At 47.7% G+C, this 17,181-nt stretch overlaps 21 non-coding genes across 21 annotated transcripts; all 21 read left to right on the forward strand.

Annotated features, from left to right (window-relative positions):
* The first annotated feature begins 665 nt into the window (after positions 1 to 665).
* On the forward strand, positions 666 to 738 carry TRNAM-CAU (transfer RNA methionine (anticodon CAU)). The gene has a single exon. It is a non-coding gene; the product is annotated as a tRNA-Met (tRNA).
* A 398-nt stretch (positions 739 to 1,136) lies between these two features.
* Positions 1,137 to 1,209, forward strand: TRNAM-CAU (transfer RNA methionine (anticodon CAU)). Its single transcript has one exon. It is a non-coding gene; the product is annotated as a tRNA-Met (tRNA).
* A 163-nt stretch (positions 1,210 to 1,372) lies between these two features.
* On the forward strand, positions 1,373 to 1,445 carry TRNAM-CAU (transfer RNA methionine (anticodon CAU)). Its single transcript has one exon. It is a non-coding gene; the product is annotated as a tRNA-Met (tRNA).
* Positions 1,446 to 1,843: 398 nt separating this feature from the next.
* TRNAM-CAU (transfer RNA methionine (anticodon CAU)) lies at positions 1,844 to 1,916 on the forward strand. The gene has a single exon. It is a non-coding gene; the product is annotated as a tRNA-Met (tRNA).
* Positions 1,917 to 2,079: 163 nt separating this feature from the next.
* TRNAM-CAU (transfer RNA methionine (anticodon CAU)) lies at positions 2,080 to 2,152 on the forward strand. Its single transcript has one exon. It is a non-coding gene; the product is annotated as a tRNA-Met (tRNA).
* Positions 2,153 to 3,734: 1,582 nt separating this feature from the next.
* On the forward strand, positions 3,735 to 3,807 carry TRNAM-CAU (transfer RNA methionine (anticodon CAU)). The gene has a single exon. It is a non-coding gene; the product is annotated as a tRNA-Met (tRNA).
* Positions 3,808 to 5,390: 1,583 nt separating this feature from the next.
* TRNAM-CAU (transfer RNA methionine (anticodon CAU)) lies at positions 5,391 to 5,463 on the forward strand. Its single transcript has one exon. It is a non-coding gene; the product is annotated as a tRNA-Met (tRNA).
* Positions 5,464 to 6,337: 874 nt separating this feature from the next.
* On the forward strand, positions 6,338 to 6,410 carry TRNAM-CAU (transfer RNA methionine (anticodon CAU)). Its single transcript has one exon. It is a non-coding gene; the product is annotated as a tRNA-Met (tRNA).
* Positions 6,411 to 6,573: 163 nt separating this feature from the next.
* TRNAM-CAU (transfer RNA methionine (anticodon CAU)) lies at positions 6,574 to 6,646 on the forward strand. The gene has a single exon. It is a non-coding gene; the product is annotated as a tRNA-Met (tRNA).
* Positions 6,647 to 7,989: 1,343 nt separating this feature from the next.
* Positions 7,990 to 8,062, forward strand: TRNAM-CAU (transfer RNA methionine (anticodon CAU)). The gene has a single exon. It is a non-coding gene; the product is annotated as a tRNA-Met (tRNA).
* Positions 8,063 to 8,225: 163 nt separating this feature from the next.
* On the forward strand, positions 8,226 to 8,298 carry TRNAM-CAU (transfer RNA methionine (anticodon CAU)). The gene has a single exon. It is a non-coding gene; the product is annotated as a tRNA-Met (tRNA).
* A 1,582-nt stretch (positions 8,299 to 9,880) lies between these two features.
* Positions 9,881 to 9,953, forward strand: TRNAM-CAU (transfer RNA methionine (anticodon CAU)). Its single transcript has one exon. It is a non-coding gene; the product is annotated as a tRNA-Met (tRNA).
* A 638-nt stretch (positions 9,954 to 10,591) lies between these two features.
* TRNAM-CAU (transfer RNA methionine (anticodon CAU)) lies at positions 10,592 to 10,664 on the forward strand. The gene has a single exon. It is a non-coding gene; the product is annotated as a tRNA-Met (tRNA).
* An 874-nt stretch (positions 10,665 to 11,538) lies between these two features.
* TRNAM-CAU (transfer RNA methionine (anticodon CAU)) lies at positions 11,539 to 11,611 on the forward strand. Its single transcript has one exon. It is a non-coding gene; the product is annotated as a tRNA-Met (tRNA).
* A 163-nt stretch (positions 11,612 to 11,774) lies between these two features.
* Positions 11,775 to 11,847, forward strand: TRNAM-CAU (transfer RNA methionine (anticodon CAU)). The gene has a single exon. It is a non-coding gene; the product is annotated as a tRNA-Met (tRNA).
* A 162-nt stretch (positions 11,848 to 12,009) lies between these two features.
* Positions 12,010 to 12,082, forward strand: TRNAM-CAU (transfer RNA methionine (anticodon CAU)). Its single transcript has one exon. It is a non-coding gene; the product is annotated as a tRNA-Met (tRNA).
* A 1,583-nt stretch (positions 12,083 to 13,665) lies between these two features.
* On the forward strand, positions 13,666 to 13,738 carry TRNAM-CAU (transfer RNA methionine (anticodon CAU)). Its single transcript has one exon. It is a non-coding gene; the product is annotated as a tRNA-Met (tRNA).
* Positions 13,739 to 14,376: 638 nt separating this feature from the next.
* TRNAM-CAU (transfer RNA methionine (anticodon CAU)) lies at positions 14,377 to 14,449 on the forward strand. Its single transcript has one exon. It is a non-coding gene; the product is annotated as a tRNA-Met (tRNA).
* Positions 14,450 to 15,323: 874 nt separating this feature from the next.
* On the forward strand, positions 15,324 to 15,396 carry TRNAM-CAU (transfer RNA methionine (anticodon CAU)). The gene has a single exon. It is a non-coding gene; the product is annotated as a tRNA-Met (tRNA).
* Positions 15,397 to 15,559: 163 nt separating this feature from the next.
* TRNAM-CAU (transfer RNA methionine (anticodon CAU)) lies at positions 15,560 to 15,632 on the forward strand. The gene has a single exon. It is a non-coding gene; the product is annotated as a tRNA-Met (tRNA).
* Positions 15,633 to 15,794: 162 nt separating this feature from the next.
* On the forward strand, positions 15,795 to 15,867 carry TRNAM-CAU (transfer RNA methionine (anticodon CAU)). Its single transcript has one exon. It is a non-coding gene; the product is annotated as a tRNA-Met (tRNA).
* The last annotated feature ends 1,314 nt before the right edge of the window (positions 15,868 to 17,181 follow it).

Genomic DNA, 17,181 nt, shown 5'->3' on the forward strand with positions numbered 1-17,181 from the left:
GTCGTGAGTTCAATCCTCACCCGGGGCAAAGGCGCTGAAGTTTTTTGTTTGCTTATGAGAGTTTAATTATGTCGTGAGGGGTGCGCTGTCTGGAGCAGTAATGAATGACTGCTGCTGAGTTGTCTTACTTTTTTGACCTTTAACTTGTGGGAACTATTGATACCGGTTGTGTTTCCCAGTGTCACCTGTCCGCCTCGGTAGTGCAGTAGGCAGCGCGTCAGTCTCATAATCTGAAGGTCGTGAGTTCAATCCTAAGGCGGGCCAATGTCGATGCAGTTTTTTTGTTTGCTTATGAGAGTTTAATAAGGTCGTGAGGGGTGCGCTGTCTGGAACAGTAATGAATGACTGTTGCTGAATTTTCTTATTTTTTCGACCTTTAATTTGTGGAAACGAATGATACCGGTTGCGTTTGCCAGTCACCCCTGTGCGCCTCGGTAGCCCAGTAGGCAGCACGTCAGTCTCATAATCTGAAGGTCGTGAGTTCAATCCTCACCCGGGGCAAAGGCGGTGCAGATGTTTTGTTTGCTTATAACAGTTTAATTAGGTCGTGAGGGGTGCGCTGTCTGGAGCAGTAATAAATGACTGTTGCTGAGTTTTCTTACTTTTTCAATTTTTAACTTGTGGGAACTATTGATACTGGTTGTGTTTCCCAATGACACCTGTCCGCCTCGGTAGCGCAGTGGGCAGCGCGTCAGTTTCATAATCTGAAGGTCGTGAGTTCAATCCTCACCCGGGGCAAAGGTGGTGCAGTTCTTTGTTTGCTTATGAGATTTTAAATAGGTCGTTAGGGGTGCGCTGTCTGAAGCAGTAATGAATGACTGTTGCTGAGTTTTCTTACTTTTTGATCTTTAACTTGTGGGAACTTTTGATACCTGTTGTGTTTTCCAGTGACACCTGTCCGCCTCGGAAGCGCAGTAGGCAGCGCGTCAGGCTCATAATCTGAAGGTCGTGAGTTCAATCCTCACCCGGGCCAAAGGCGGTGCAGTTTTTTGTTTGCTTATGACAGTTTAATTAGGTCGTGAGGGGTGCGCTGTCTGGAACAGTAATGAATGACTGTTGCTGAATTTTCTTATTTTTTCGACCTTTAATTTGTGGAAACGAATGATACCGGTTGCGTTTGCCAGTCACCCCTGTCAGCCTCGGTAGCGCAGTAGGCAGCGCGTCAGTCTCATAATCTGAAGGTCGTGAGTTCAATCCTCACCCGGGGCAGAGGCGGTGCAGATGTTTTGTTTGCTTATGAGGGTTTAATTAGGTCGTGAGGGGTGCACTGTTTGGAGCAGTAATGAATGACTGTTGCCCAGTCTTCTTATTTTTTCGACCTTTATTTGTGGAAACGAATGATACCGGTTGCGTTTCCCCGTGACCCCTGTCCGCCTCGGTAGCGCAGTAGGCAGCGCGTCAGTCTCATAATCTGAAGGTCGTGAGTTCAATTCTCACCCGGGGAAAGGTGGTGCAGATATTTGTTTGCTTATAAGAGTTTAATTAGGTCGTGAGGGGTGCGCTGTCTGGAGCAGTAATGAATGACTGTTGCGGAGTTTTCTTACTTTTTCGACCTTTAACTTGAGGGAACTATTGATACCGGTTGTGTTTCCCAGTGACACCTGTCCGCCTCGGTAGCGCAGTAGGCAGCGCGTCAGTCTCATAATCTGAAGGTCGTGAGTTCAATTCTCACCCAGGCCAAAGGCGGTGCAGTTTTTTGTTTGCTTATGACAGTTTAATTAGGTCGTGAGGAGTGCGCTGTCAGGAGCAGTAATGAATGACAGTTGCTCGGTTTTCTTATTTTTTCAACCTTTAATTTGTGGGAACTAATGATACCGGTTGCGTTTCCCAGTGACCCCAGTCTGCCTCGGTAGCGCAGTAGGCAGCGCGTCAGTCTCATATTCTGAAGGTCGTGAGTTCAATCCTCACCCGGGGCAAAGGCGGTGAAGTTTTTTGTTTGTTTATGAGAGTTTAATTATGTCGTGAAGGGTGCGCTGTCTGGAGAAGTAATGAATGACTGTTGCTCGGTTTTCCTACTTTTTCGACCTTTAATTTGTGGGAACTAATGATACCGGTTGTGTTTCCCAGTGACACCTGTTCGCCTCGGTAGCGCAGTAGGCAGCGCGTCAGTCTCATAATCTGAAGGTCGTGAGTTCAATCCTCACCCGGGGCAAATTTGTTGCAGATTTTTTGTTTGCTCATGAGAGTTTAATTAGGTCGTGAGGGGTGCACTGTCTGGAGCAGTAATAAATGACTGTTGCTCAGTTTTCTTACTTTTTCCACCTTTAATTTGTGGGAACTAATGATACCGGTTGCGTTTCGCAGTGACCCCTGTCCGCCTCGGTAGCGGAGTAGGCAGCGCGTCAGTCTCATAATCTGAAGGTCGTGAGTTCCATCCTCACCCGGGGCAAAGGCGGTGTAGTTGTTTTGTTTGCTTATGAGAGTTTAATTAGGTCGTGAAGGGTGCGCTGTCTGGTGCAGTAATGAATGACTGTTGCTGAGTTTTCTTACTTTTTCGACCTTTAACTTGTGGGAACTATTGATACCGGTTGTGTTTCCCAGTGACACCAGTCCGCCTCGGTAGCGCAGTAGGCGGCGCTTCAGTCTCATAATCTGAAGATCGTGAGTTCAATCCACACCCGGGGCAAAGGCGCTGAAGTTTTTTTTTGCTTATGAGAGTTTAATTATGTCGTGAGGGGTGCGCTGTCTGGAGCAGTAATGAATGACTGCTGCTGAGTTTTCTTACTTTTTTGACCTTTAACTTGTGGGAACTATTGATACCGGTTGTGTTTCCCAGTGACACCAGTCCGCCTCGGTAGCGCAGTAGGCGGCGCTTCAGTCTCATAATCTGAAGATCGTGAGTTCAATTCTCACCCAGGCCAAAGGCGGTGCAGTTTTTTGTTTGCTTATGACAGTTTAATTAGGTCGTGAGGAGTGCGCTGTCAGGAGCAGTAATGAATGACAGTTGCTCGGTTTTCTTATTTTTTCAACCTTTAATTTGTGGGAACTAATGATACCGGTTGCGTTTCCCAGTGACCCCAGTCTGCCTCGGTAGCGCAGTAGGCAGCGCGTCAGTCTCATATTTTGAAGCTCGTGAGTTCAATCCTCACCCGGGGCAAAGGCGGTGAAGTTTTTTTGTTTGTTTATGAGAGTTTATTTAGGTCGTGAGGGGTGCGCTGTCTGAAGCAGTAATGAATGACTGTTGCTCGGTTTTCTTACTTTTTCGACCTATAGTTTGTGGGAACTAATGATACCGGTTGCGTTTCCCAGTGACCCCTGTCTGCCTCGGAAGCGCACTAGGCAGCGCGTCAGTCTCATAATCTGAAGGTCGTGAGTTCAATCCTCACCCGGGGCAACTTTGGTGCAGAATTTTTGTTTGCTCATGAGAGTTTAATTAGGTCATGAGGGGTGCACTGTCTGGAGCAGTAATAAATGACTGTTGCTCAGTTTTCTTACTTTTTCCACCTTTTTTTTTGTGGGAACTAATGATAGCGGTTGCGTTTGCCAGGGACTCCTGTCTGCCTCGGTAGCGCTGTAGGCAGTGCGTCAGTCTCATAATCTGAAGGTCGTGAGTTCAATCCTCACAGGGGCAAAGGCGGTGCAGATGTTTTGTTTGCTTATGAGGGTTTAATTAGGTCGTGAGGGGTGCACTGTCTGGAGCAGTAATGAATGACTGTTGCCCAGTCCTCTTATTTTTTCGACCTTTATTTGTGGAAACGAATGATACCGGTTGCGTTTCCCCGTGACCCCTGTCCGCCTCGGTAGCGCAGTAGGCAGCGCGTCAGTCTCATAATCTGAAGGTCGTGAGTTCAATTCTCACCCGGGGAAAGGTGGTGCAGATATTTGTTTGCTTATAAGAGTTTAATTAGGTCGTGAGGGGTGCGCTGTCTGGAGCAGTAATGAATGACTGTTGCTGAGTTTTCTTACTTTTTCGACCTTTAACTTGAGGGAACTATTGATACCGGTTGTGTTTCCCAGTGACGCCTGTCCGCCTCGGTAGCGCAGTAGGCAGCGCGTCAGTCTCATAATCTGAAGGTCGTGAGTTCAATTCTCACCCAGGCCAAAGGCGGTGCAGTTTTTTGTTTGCTTATGACAGTTTAATTAGGTCGTGAGGAGTGCGCTGTCAGGAGCAGTAATGAATGACAGTTGCTCGGTTTTCTTATTTTTTCAACCTTTAATTTGTGGGAACTAATGATACCGGTTGCGTTTCCCAGTGACCCCAGTCTGCCTCGGTAGCGCAGTAGGCAGCACGTCTGTCTCATAATCTGAAGGTCGTGAGTTCAATCCCCACCCGGGGCAAAGGTGTTGCAGATTTTTTTGTTTTCCTATGAGAGATTTATTGGGTCGTGAGGGGTGCGCTGTCTGGAGCAGTAATGAATGACTGTTGCTCGGTTTTCTTACTTTTTCGACCTATAGTTTGTGGGAACTAATGATACCGGTTGCGTTTCCCAGTGACCCCTGTCTGCCTCGGAAGCGCACTAGGCAGCGCGTCAGTCTCATAATCTGAAGGTCGTGAGTTCAATCCTCACCCGGGGCAACTTTGGTGCAGATTTTTTGTTTGCTCATGAGAGTTTAATTAGGTCATAAGGGGTGCACTGTCTAGAGCAGTAATAAATGACTGTTGCTCAGTTTTCTTACTTTTCCACCTTTTTGTTTGTGGGAACTAATGATACCGGTTGCGTTTGTCAGGGACTCCTGTCTGCCTCGGTAGCGCAGTAGGCAGCGCGTCAGTCTCATGATCTGAAGGTCGTGAGTTCAATCCTCACAGGGGCAAAGGCGGTGCAGATTTTTTGTTTGCTTATGAGAGTTTAGTTAGGTCGTGAGGGGTGCACTGTGTGGAGCAGTAATGAATTTCTGTTGCTCGGTTTTCTTACTTTTTCCACCTTTAATTTGTGGGAACTAATGATACCGGTTGCGTTTCGCAGTGACCCCTGTCCGCCTCGGTAGCGGAGTAGGCAGCGCGTCAGTCTCATAATCTGAAGGTCGTGAGTTCCATCCTCACCCGGGGCAAAGGCGGTGTAGTTGTTTTGTTTGCTTATGAGAGTTTAATTAGGTCGTGGAGGGTGCGCTGTCTGGTGCAGTAATGAATGACTGTTGCTGAGTTTTCTTACTTTTTCGACCTTTAACTTGTGGGAACTATTGATACCGGTTGTGTTTCCCAGTGACACCAGTCCGCCTCGGTAGCGCAGTAGGCGGCGCTTCAGTCTCATAATCTGAAGATCGTGAGTTCAATCCACACCCGGGCCAATGGCGGTGCAGATTTTTTGTTTGCCTATGAGAGTTTAATTAGGTCGTGAGGGGTGCGCTGTCCTGAGCAGTAATGAATGACAGTTGCTGAGTTTTCTTACTTTTTCGACCTTTAACATGTGGGAACGATTGATACCGGTTGTGTTTCCCAGTGACACCTGTTCGCCTCGGTAGCGCAGTAGGCAGCGCGTCAGTCTCATAATCTGAAGGTCGTGAGTTCAATCCTCACCCGGGGCAAATTTGTTGCAGATTTTTTGTTTGCTCATGAAAGTTTAATTAGGTCGTGAGGGGTGCACTGTCTGGAGCAGTAAATTATGACTGTTGCTCAGTTTGCTTACTTTTTCCACCTTTAATTTGTGGGAACTAATGATACCGGTTGCGTTTCCCAGTGACCCCTGTCCGCGTCGGTAGCGCAGTAGGCAGCGCGTCAGTCTCGTAATCTGAAGATCGTGAGTTCAATCCTCTCCCGGGGCAAAGGCGGTGAATATGGCTTCTTTGCTTCTGAGAGTTTAATTAGGTCGTGAAGGGGCCGCTGTCTGGAGCAGTAATGAATGACTGTTGCTGAGTTTTCTTACTTTTTCGACCTTTAACTTGTGGGAACTATTGATACCGGTTGTGTTTCCCAGTGACACCAGTCCGCCTCGGTAGCGCAGTAGGCGGCGCGTCAGTCTCATAATCTCAAGGTCGTGAGTTCAATCCTCACCCGTGGCAAAGGCGCTGAAGTTTTTTGTTTGCTTATGAGAGTTTAATTATGTCGTGAGGGGTGCGCTGTCTGGAGCAGTAATGAATGACTGCTGCTGAGTTTTCTTACTTTTTCGACCTTTAACTTGTGGGAACTATTGATGCCGGTTGTGCTTCCCAGTGTCACCTGTCCGCCTCGGTAGTGCAGTAGGCAGCGCGTCAGTCTCATAATCTGAAGGTCGTGAGTTCAATCCTAAGGCGGGCCAATGTCGATGCAGTTTTTTTGTTTGCTTATGAGAGTTTAATTAGGTCGTGAGGGGTGCGCTGTCTGGAACAGTAATGAATGACTGTTGCTGAATTTTCTTATTTTTTCGACCTTTAATTTGTGGAAACGAATGATACCGGTTGCGTTTGCCAGTCACCCCTGTCCGCCTCGGTAGCCCAGTAGGCAGCGCGTCAGTCTCATAATCTGAAGGTCGTGAGTTCAATCCTCACCCGGGGCAGAGGCGGTGCAGGTGTTTTGTTTGCTTATGAGGGTTTAATTAGGTCGTGAGGGGTGCACTGTCTGGAGCAGTAATGAATGACTGTTGCCCAGTCTTCTTATTTTTTCGACCTTTATTTGTGGAAACGAATGATACCGGTTGCGTTTCCCCGTGACCCCTGTCCGCCTCGGTAGCGCAGTAGGCAGCGCGTCAGTCTCATAATCTGAAGGTCGTGAGTTCAATTCTCACCCGGGGAAAGGTGGTGCAGATATTTGTTTGCTTATAAGAGTTTAATTAGGTCGTGAGGGGTGCGCTGTCTGGAGCAGTAATGAATGACTGTTGCTGAGTTTTCTTACTTTTTCAATTTTTAACTTGTGGGAACTATTGATACTGGTTGTGTTTCCCAATGACACCTGTCTGCCTCGGTAGCGCAGTAGGCAGCGCGTCAGTTTCATAGTTTGAAGGTCGTGAGTTCAATCCTCACCCGGGGCAAAGGTGGTGCAGTTCTTTGTTTGCTTATGAGAGTTTAATTAGGTCGTGAGGGGTGCGCTGTCTGAAGCAGTAATGAATGACTGTTGCTGAGTTTTCTTACTTTTTCGACCTTTAACTTGAGGGAACTATTGATACTGGTTGTGTTTCCCAGTGACACCTGTCCGCCTCGGTAGCGCAGTAGGCAGCGCGTCAGTCTCATAATCTGAAGGTCGTGAGTTCAATTCTCACCCAGGCCAAAGGCGGTGCAGTTTTTTGTTTGCTTATGACAGTTTAATTAGGTCGTGAGGAGTGCGCTGTCAGGAGCAGTAATGAATGACAGTTGCTTGGTTTTCTTATTTTTTCAACCTTTAATTTGTGGGAACTAATGATACCGGTTGCGTTTCCCAGTGACCCCAGTCTGCCTCGGTAGCGCAGTAGGCAGCGCGTCAGTCTCATATTTTGAAGCTCGTGAGTTCAATCCTCACCCGGGGCAAAGGCGGTGAAGTTTTTTTGTTTGTTTATGAGAGTTTATTTAGGTCGTGAGGGGTGCGCTGTCTGGAGCAGTAATGAATGACTGTTGCTCGGTTTTCTTACTTTTTCGACCTATAGTTTGTGGGAACTAATGATACCGGTTGCGTTTCCCAGTGACCCCTGTCTGCCTCGGAAGCGCACTAGGCAGCGCGTCAGTCTCATATTCTGAAGGTCGTGAGTTCAATCCTCACCCGGGGCAACTTTGGTGCAGAATTTTTGTTTGCTCATGAGAGTTTAATTAGGTCATGAGGGGTGCACTGTCTGGAGCAGTAATAAATGACTGTTGCTCAGTTTCTTACTTTTTCCACCTTTTTTTTTGTGGGAACTAATGATAGCGGTTGCGTTTGCCAGGGACTCCTGTCTGCCTCGGTAGCGCAGTAGGCAGTGCGTCAGTCTCATAATCTGAAGGTCGTGAGTTCAATCCTCACAGGGGCAAAGGCGGTGCAGTTTTTTGTTTGCTTATGACAGTTTAATTAGGTCGTGAGGGGTGCGCTGTCTGGAACAGTAATGAATGACTGTTGCTGAATTTTCTTATTTTTTCGACCTTTAATTTGTGGAAACGAATGATACCGGTTGCGTTTGCCAGTCACCCCTGTCCGCCTCGGTAGCCCAGTAGGCAGCGCGTCAGTCTCATAATCTGAAGGTCGTGAGTTCAATCCTCACCCGGGGCAGAGGCGGTGCAGATGTTTTGTTTGCTTATGAGGGTTTAATTAGGTCGTGAGGGGTGCACTGTCTGGAGCAGTAATGAATGACTGTTGCCCAGTCCTCTTATTTTTTCGACCTTTATTTGTGGAAACGAATGATACCGGTTGCGTTTCCCCGTGACCCCTGTCCGCCTCGGTAGCGCAGTAGGCAGCGCGTCAGTCTCATAATCTGAAGGTCGTGAGTTCAATTCTCACCCGGGGAAAGGTGGTGCAGATATTTGTTTGCTTATAAGAGTTTAATTAGGTCGTGAGGGGTGCGCTGTCTGGAGCAGTAATGAATGACTGTTGCTGAGTTTTCTTACTTTTTCGACCTTTAACTTGAGGGAACTATTGATACCGGTTGTGTTTCCCAGTGACACCTGTCCGCCTCGGTAGCGCAGTAGGCAGCGCGTCAGTCTCATAATCTGAAGGTCGTGAGTTCAATTCTCACCCAGGCCAAAGGCGGTGCAGTTTTTTGTTTGCTTATGACAGTTTAATTAGGTCGTGAGGAGTGCGCTGTCAGGAGCAGTAATGAATGACAGTTGCTCGGTTTTCTTATTTTTTCAACCTTTAATTTGTGGGAACTAATGATACCGGTTGCGTTTCCCAGTGACCCCAGTCTGCCTCGGTAGCGCAGTAGGCAGCACGTCTGTCTCATAATCTGAAGGTCGTGAGTTCAATCCCCACCCGGGGCAAAGGTGTTGCAGATTTTTTTGTTTTCCTATGAGAGATTTATTGGGTCGTGAGGGGTGCGCTGTCTGGAGCAGTAATGAATGACTGTTGCTCGGTTTTCTTACTTTTTCGACCTATAGTTTGTGGGAACTAATGATACCGGTTGCGTTTCCCAGTGACCCCTGTCTGCCTCGGAAGCGCACTAGGCAGCGCGTCAGTCTCATAATCTGAAGGTCGTGAGTTCAATCCTCACCCGGGGCAACTTTGGTGCAGATTTTTTGTTTGCTCATGAGAGTTTAATTAGGTCATAAGGGGTGCACTGTCTAGAGCAGTAATAAATGACTGTTGCTCAGTTTTCTTACTTTTCCACCTTTTTGTTTGTGGGAACTAATGATACCGGTTGCGTTTGTCAGGGACTCCTGTCTGCCTCGGTAGCGCAGTAGGCAGCGCGTCAGTCTCATGATCTGAAGGTCGTGAGTTCAATCCTCACAGGGGCAAAGGCGGTGCAGATTTTTTGTTTGCTTATGAGAGTTTAGTTAGGTCGTGAGGGGTGCACTGTGTGGAGCAGTAATGAATTTCTGTTGCTCGGTTTTCTTACTTTTTTGACCTTTAATTTGTGGGAACTAATGATACCGGTTGCGTTTCGCAGTGACCCCTGTCCGCCTCGGTAGCGCAGTAGGCAGTGCGTCAGTCTCATAATTTGAAGGTCGTGAGTTCCATCCTCACCCGGGGCAAAGGCGGTGTAGTTGTTTTGTTTGCTTATGAGAGTTTAATTAGGTCGTGAAGGGTGCGCTGTCTGGTGCAGTAATGAATGACTGTTGCTGAGTTTTCTTACTTTTTCGACCTTTAACTTGTGGGAACTATTGATACCGGTTGTGTTTTCCAGTGACACCAGTCCGCCTCGGTAGCGCAGTAGGCGGCGCTCAGTCTCATAATCTGAAGATCGTGAGTTCAATCCACACCCGGGGCAATGGCGGTGCAGATTTTTTGTTTGCCTATGAGAGTTTAATTCGGTCGTGAGGGGTGCGCTGTCCTGAGCAGTAATGAATGACTGTTGCTGAGTTTTCTTACTTTTTCGACCTTTAACATGTGGGAACGATTGATACCGGTTGTGTTTCCCAGTGACACCTGTTCGCCTCGGTAGCGCAGTAGGCAGCGCGTCAGTCTCATAATCTGAAGGTCGTGAGTTCAATCCTCACCCGGGGCAAATTTGCTGCAGATTTTTTGTTTGCTCATGAGAGTTTAATTAGGTCGTGAGGGGTGCACTGTCTGGAGCAGTAATAAATGACTGTTGCTCAGTTTTCTTACTTTTTCCACCTTTAATTTGTGGGAACTAATGATACCGGTTGCGTTTCGCAGTGACCCCTGTCCGCCTCGGTAGCGGAGTAGGCAGCGCGTCAGTCTCATAATCTGAAGGTCGTGAGTTCCATCCTCACCCGGGGCAAAGGCGGTGTAGTTGTTTTGTTTGCTTATGACAGTTTAATTAGGTCGTGAAGGGTGCGCTGTCTGGTGCAGTAATGAATGACTGTTGCTGAGTTTTCTTACTTTTTCGACCTTTAACTTGTGGGAACTATTGATACCGGTTCTGTTTCCCAGTGACACCAGTCCGCCTCGGTAGCGCAGTAGGCGGCGCTTCAGTCTCATAATCCGAAGATCGTGAGTTCAATCCACACCCGGGCCAATGGCGGTGCAGATTTTTTGTTTGCCTATGAGAGTTTAATTAGGTCGTGAGGGGTGCGCTGTCCTGAGCAGTAATGAATGACTGTTGCTGAGTTTTCTTACTTTTTCGACCTTTAACATGTGGGAACGATTTATACCGGTTGTGTTTCCCAGTGACACCTGTTCGCCTCGGTAGCGCAGTAGGCAGCGCGTCAGTCTCATAATCTGAAGGTCGTGAGTTCAATCCTCACCCGGGGCAAATTTGTTGCAGATTTTTTGTTTGCTCATGAAAGTTTAATTAGGTCGTGAGGGGTGCACTGTCTGGAGCAGTAAATTATGACTGTTGCTCAGTTTGCTTACTTTTTCCACCTTTAATTTGTGGGAACTAATGATACCGGTTGCGTTTCCCAGTGACCCCTGTCCGCGTCGGTAGCGCAGTAGGCAGCGCGTCAGTCTCGTAATCTGAAGATCGTGAGTTCAATCCTCTCCCGGGGCAAAGGCGGTGAATATGGCTTCTTTGCTTCTGAGAGTTTAATTAGGTCGTGAAGGGGCCGCTGTCTGGAGCAGTAATGAATGACTGTTGCTGAGTTTTCTTACTTTTTCGACCTTTAACTTGTGGGAACTATTGATACCGGTTGTGTTTCCCAGTGACACCAGTCCGCCTCGGTAGCGCAGTAGGCGGCGCGTCAGTCTCATAATCTCAAGGTCGTGAGTTCAATCCTCACCCGGGGCAAAGGCGCTGAAGTTTTTTGTTTGCTTATGAGAGTTTAATTATGTCGTGAGGGGTGCGCTGTCTGGAGCAGTAATGAATGACTGCTGCTGAGTTTTCTTACTTTTTCGACCTTTAACTTGTGGGAACTATTGATGCCGGTTGTGCTTCCCAGTGTCACCTGTCCGCCTCGGTAGTGCAGTAGGCAGCGCGTCAGTCTCATAATCTGAAGGTCGTGAGTTCAATCCTAAGGCGGGCCAATGTCGATGCAGTTTTTTTGTTTGCTTATGAGAGTTTAATTAGGTCGTGAGGGGTGCGCTGTCTGGAACAGTAATGAATGACTGTTGCTGAATTTTCTTATTTTTTCGACCTTTAATTTGTGGAAACGAATGATACCGGTTGCGTTTGCCAGTCACCCCTGTCCGCCTCGGTAGCCCAGTAGGCAGCGCGTCAGTCTCATAATCTGAAGGTCGTGAGTTCAATCCTCACCCGGGGCAGAGGCGGTGCAGGTGTTTTGTTTGCTTATGAGGGTTTAATTAGGTCGTGAGGGGTGCACTGTCTGGAGCAGTAATGAATGACTGTTGCCCAGTCTTCTTATTTTTTCGACCTTTATTTGTGGAAACGAATGATACCGGTTGCGTTTCCCCGTGACCCCTGTCCGCCTCGGTAGCGCAGTAGGCAGCGCGTCAGTCTCATAATCTGAAGGTCGTGAGTTCAATTCTCACCCGGGGAAAGGTGGTGCAGATATTTGTTTGCTTATAAGAGTTTAATTAGGTCGTGAGGGGTGCGCTGTCTGGAGCAGTAATGAATGACTGTTGCTGAGTTTTCTTACTTTTTCAATTTTTAACTTGTGGGAACTATTGATACTGGTTGTGTTTCCCAATGACACCTGTCTGCCTCGGTAGCGCAGTAGGCAGCGCGTCAGTTTCATAATTTGAAGGTCGTGAGTTCAATCCTCACCCGGGGCAAAGGTGGTGCAGTTCTTTGTTTGCTTATGAGAGTTTAATTAGGTCGTGAGGGGTGCGCTGTCTGAAGCAGTAATGAATGACTGTTGCTGAGTTTTCTTACTTTTTCGACCTTTAACTTGTGGGAACTATTGATACCTGTTGTGTTTTCCAGTGACACCTGTCCGCCTCGGTAGCGCAGTAGGCAGCGCGTCAGGCTCATAATCTGAAGGTCGTGAGTTCAATCCTTACCCGGGCCAAAGGCGGTGCAGTTTTTTTGTTTGCTTATGAGAGTTTAATTAGGTTTGGGGGGTGCGCTGTCTGGAGCAGTAATGAATGACTGTTGCTCGGTTTTCTTATTTTTTCAACCTTTAATTTGTGGGAACTAATGATACCGGTTGCGTTTCCCAGTGACCCCAGTCTGCCTCGGTAGCGCAGTAGGCAGCACGTCTGTCTCATAATCTGAAGGTCGTGAGTTCAATCCCCACCCGGGGCAAAGGTGTTGCAGATTTTTTTGTTTTCCTATGAGAGATTTATTGGGTCGTGAGGGGTGCGCTGTCTGGAGCAGTAATGAATGACTGTTGCTCGGTTTTCTTACTTTTTCGACCTATAGTTTGTGGGAACTAATGATACCGGTTGCGTTTCCCAGTGACCCCTGTCTGCCTCGGAAGCGCACTAGGCAGCGCGTCAGTCTCATAATCTGAAGGTCGTGAGTTCAATCCTCACCCGGGGCAACTTTGGTGCAGATTTTTTGTTTGCTCATGAGAGTTTAATTAGGTCATAAGGGGTGCACTGTCTAGAGCAGTAATAAATGACTGTTGCTCAGTTTTCTTACTTTTCCACCTTTTTGTTTGTGGGAACTAATGATACCGGTTGCGTTTGTCAGGGACTCCTGTCTGCCTCGGTAGCGCAGTAGGCAGCGCGTCAGTCTCATGATCTGAAGGTCGTGAGTTCAATCCTCACAGGGGCAAAGGCGGTGCAGATTTTTTGTTTGCTTATGAGAGTTTAGTTAGGTCGTGAGGGGTGCACTGTGTGGAGCAGTAATGAATTTCTGTTGCTCGGTTTTCTTACTTTTTTGACCTTTAATTTGTGGGAACTAATGATACCGGTTGCGTTTCGCAGTGACCCCTGTCCGCCTCGGTAGCGCAGTAGGCAGTGCGTCAGTCTCATAATTTGAAGGTCGTGAGTTCCATCCTCACCCGGGGCAAAGGCGGTGTAGTTGTTTTGTTTGCTTATGAGAGTTTAATTAGGTCGTGAAGGGTGCGCTGTCTGGTGCAGTAATGAATGACTGTTGCTGAGTTTTCTTACTTTTTCGACCTTTAACTTGTGGGAACTATTGATACCGGTTGTGTTTTCCAGTGACACCAGTCCGCCTCGGTAGCGCAGTAGGCGGCGCTCAGTCTCATAATCTGAAGATCGTGAGTTCAATCCACACCCGGGGCAATGGCGGTGCAGATTTTTTGTTTGCCTATGAGAGTTTAATTCGGTCGTGAGGGGTGCGCTGTCCTGAGCAGTAATGAATGACTGTTGCTGAGTTTTCTTACTTTTTCGACCTTTAACATGTGGGAACGATTGATACCGGTTGTGTTTCCCAGTGACACCTGTTCGCCTCGGTAGCGCAGTAGGCAGCGCGTCAGTCTCATAATCTGAAGGTCGTGAGTTCAATCCTCACCCGGGGCAAATTTGCTGCAGATTTTTTGTTTGCTCATGAGAGTTTAATTAGGTCGTGAGGGGTGCACTGTCTGGAGCAGTAATAAATGACTGTTGCTCAGTTTTCTTACTTTTTCCACCTTTAATTTGTGGGAACTAATGATACCGGTTGCGTTTCGCAGTGACCCCTGTCCGCCTCGGTAGCGGAGTAGGCAGCGCGTCAGTCTCATAATCTGAAGGTCGTGAGTTCCATCCTCACCCGGGGCAAAGGCGGTGTAGTTGTTTTGTTTGCTTATGACAGTTTAATTAGGTCGTGAAGGGTGCGCTGTCTGGTGCAGTAATGAATGACTGTTGCTGAGTTTTCTTACTTTTTCGACCTTTAACTTGTGGGAACTATTGATACCGGTTCTGTTTCCCAGTGACACCAGTCCGCCTCGGTAGCGCAGTAGGCGGCGCTTCAGTCTCATAATCCGAAGATCGTGAGTTCAATCCACACCCGGGCCAATGGCGGTGCAGATTTTTTGTTTGCCTATGAGAGTTTAATTAGGTCGTGAGGGGTGCGCTGTCCTGAGCAGTAATGAATGACTGTTGCTGAGTTTTCTTACTTTTTCGACCTTTAACATGTGGGAACGATTTATACCGGTTGTGTTTCCCAGTGACACCTGTTCGCCTCGGTAGCGCAGTAGGCAGCGCGTCAGTCTCATAATCTGAAGGTCGTGAGTTCAATCCTCACCCGGGGCAAATTTGTTGCAGATTTTTTGTTTGCTCATGAAAGTTTAATTAGGTCGTGAGGGGTGCACTGTCTGGAGCAGTAAATTATGACTGTTGCTCAGTTTGCTTACTTTTTCCACCTTTAATTTGTGGGAACTAATGATACCGGTTGCGTTTCCCAGTGACCCCTGTCCGCGTCGGTAGCGCAGTAGGCAGCGCGTCAGTCTCGTAATCTGAAGATCGTGAGTTCAATCCTCTCCCGGGGCAAAGGCGGTGAATATGGCTTCTTTGCTTCTGAGAGTTTAATTAGGTCGTGAAGGGGCCGCTGTCTGGAGCAGTAATGAATGACTGTTGCTGAGTTTTCTTACTTTTTCGACCTTTAACTTGTGGGAACTATTGATACCGGTTGTGTTTCCCAGTGACACCAGTCCGCCTCGGTAGCGCAGTAGGCGGCGCGTCAGTCTCATAATCTCAAGGTCGTGAGTTCAATCCTCACCCGGGGCAAAGGCGCTGAAGTTTTTTGTTTGCTTATGAGAGTTTAATTATGTCGTGAGGGGTGCGCTGTCTGGAGCAGTAATGAATGACTGCTGCTGAGTTTTCTTACTTTTTCGACCTTTAACTTGTGGGAACTATTGATGCCGGTTGTGCTTCCCAGTGTCACCTGTCCGCCTCGGTAGTGCAGTAGGCAGCGCGTCAGTCTCATAATCTGAAGGTCGTGAGTTCAATCCTAAGGCGGGCCAATGTCGATGCAGTTTTTTTGTTTGCTTATGAGAGTTTAATTAGGTCGTGAGGGGTGCGCTGTCTGGAACAGTAATGAATGACTGTTGCTGAATTTTCTTATTTTTTCGACCTTTAATTTGTGGAAACGAATGATACCGGTTGCGTTTGCCAGTCACCCCTGTCCGCCTCGGTAGCCCAGTAGGCAGCGCGTCAGTCTCATAATCTGAAGGTCGTGAGTTCAATCCTCACCCGGGGCAGAGGCGGTGCAGGTGTTTTGTTTGCTTATGAGGGTTTAATTAGGTCGTGAGGGGTGCACTGTCTGGAGCAGTAATGAATGACTGTTGCCCAGTCTTCTTATTTTTTCGACCTTTATTTGTGGAAACGAATGATACCGGTTGCGTTTCCCCGTGACCCCTGTCCGCCTCGGTAGCGCAGTAGGCAGCGCGTCAGTCTCATAATCTGAAGGTCGTGAGTTCAATTCTCACCCGGGGAAAGGTGGTGCAGATATTTGTTTGCTTATAAGAGTTTAATTAGGTCGTGAGGGGTGCGCTGTCTGGAGCAGTAATGAATGACTGTTGCTGAGTTTTCTTACTTTTTCAATTTTTAACTTGTGGGAACTATTGATACTGGTTGTGTTTCCCAATGACACCTGTCTGCCTCGGTAGCGCAGTAGGCAGCGCGTCAGTTTCATAATTTGAAGGTCGTGAGTTCAATCCTCACCCGGGGCAAAGGTGGTGCAGTTCTTTGTTTGCTTATGAGAGTTTAATTAGGTCGTGAGGGGTGCGCTGTCTGAAGCAGTAATGAATGACTGTTGCTGAGTTTTCTTACTTTTTCGACCTTTAACTTGTGGGAACTATTGATACCTGTTGTGTTTTCCAGTGACACCTGTCCGCCTCGGTAGCGCAGTAGGCAGCGCGTCAGGCTCATAATCTGAAGGTCGTGAGTTCAATCCTTACCCGGGCCAAAGGCGGTGCAGTTTTTTTGTTTGCTTATGAGAGTTTAATTAGGTTTGGGGGGTGCGCTGTCTGGAGCAGTAATGAATGACTGTTGCTGAGTTTTCTTACTTTTTCGACCTTTAACTTGAGGGAACTATTGATACCGGTTGTGTTTCCCAGTGACACCTGTCCGCCTCGGTAGCGCAGTAGGCAGCGCGTCAGTCTCATAATCTGAAGGTCGTGAGTTCAATTCTCACCCAGGCCAAAGGCGGTGCAGTTTTTTGTTTGCTTATGACAGTTTAATTAGGTCGTGAGGAGTGCGCTGTCAGGAGCAGTAATGAATGACAGTTGCTCGGTTTTCTTATTTTTTCAACCTTTATTTTGTGGGAACTAATGATACCGGTTGCGTTTCCCAGTGACCCCAGTCTGCCTCGGTAGCGCAGTAGGCAGCACGTCTGTCTCATAATCTGAAGGTCGTGAGTTCAATCCCCACCCGGGGCAAAGGTGTTGCAGATTTTTTTGTTTTCCTATGAGAGATTTATTGGGTCGTGAGGGGTGCGCTGTCTGGAGCAGTAATGAATGACTGTTGCTCGGTTTTCTTACTTTTTCGACCTATAGTTTGTGGGAACTAATGATACCGGTTGCGTTTCCCAGTGACCCCTGTCTGCCTCGGAAGCGCACTAGGCAGCGCGTCAGTCTCATAATCTGAAGGTCGTGAGTTCAATCCTCACCCGGGGCAACTTTGGTGCAGATTTTTTGTTTGCTCATGAGAGTTTAATTAGGTCATAAGGGGTGCACTGTCTAGAGCAGTAATAAATGACTGTTGCTCAGTTTTCTTACTTTTCCACCTTTTTGTTTGTGGGAACTAATGATACCGGTTGCGTTTGTCAGGGACTCCTGTCTGCCTCGGTAGCGCAGTAGGCAGCGCGTCAGTCTCATGATCTGAAGGTCGTGAGTTCAATCCTCACAGGGGCAAAGGCGGTGCAGATTTTTTGTTTGCTTATGAGAGTTTAGTTAGGTCGTGAGGGGTGCACTGTGTGGAGCAGTAATGAATTTCTGTTGCTCGGTTTTCTTACTTTTTTGACCTTTAATTTGTGGGAACTAATG

This window comes from Rhipicephalus microplus, chromosome 3 (genome assembly GCF_043290135.1).
Source record: "Rhipicephalus microplus isolate Deutch F79 chromosome 3, USDA_Rmic, whole genome shotgun sequence".
Classification (NCBI taxonomy): domain Eukaryota; kingdom Metazoa; phylum Arthropoda; class Arachnida; order Ixodida; family Ixodidae; genus Rhipicephalus; species Rhipicephalus microplus.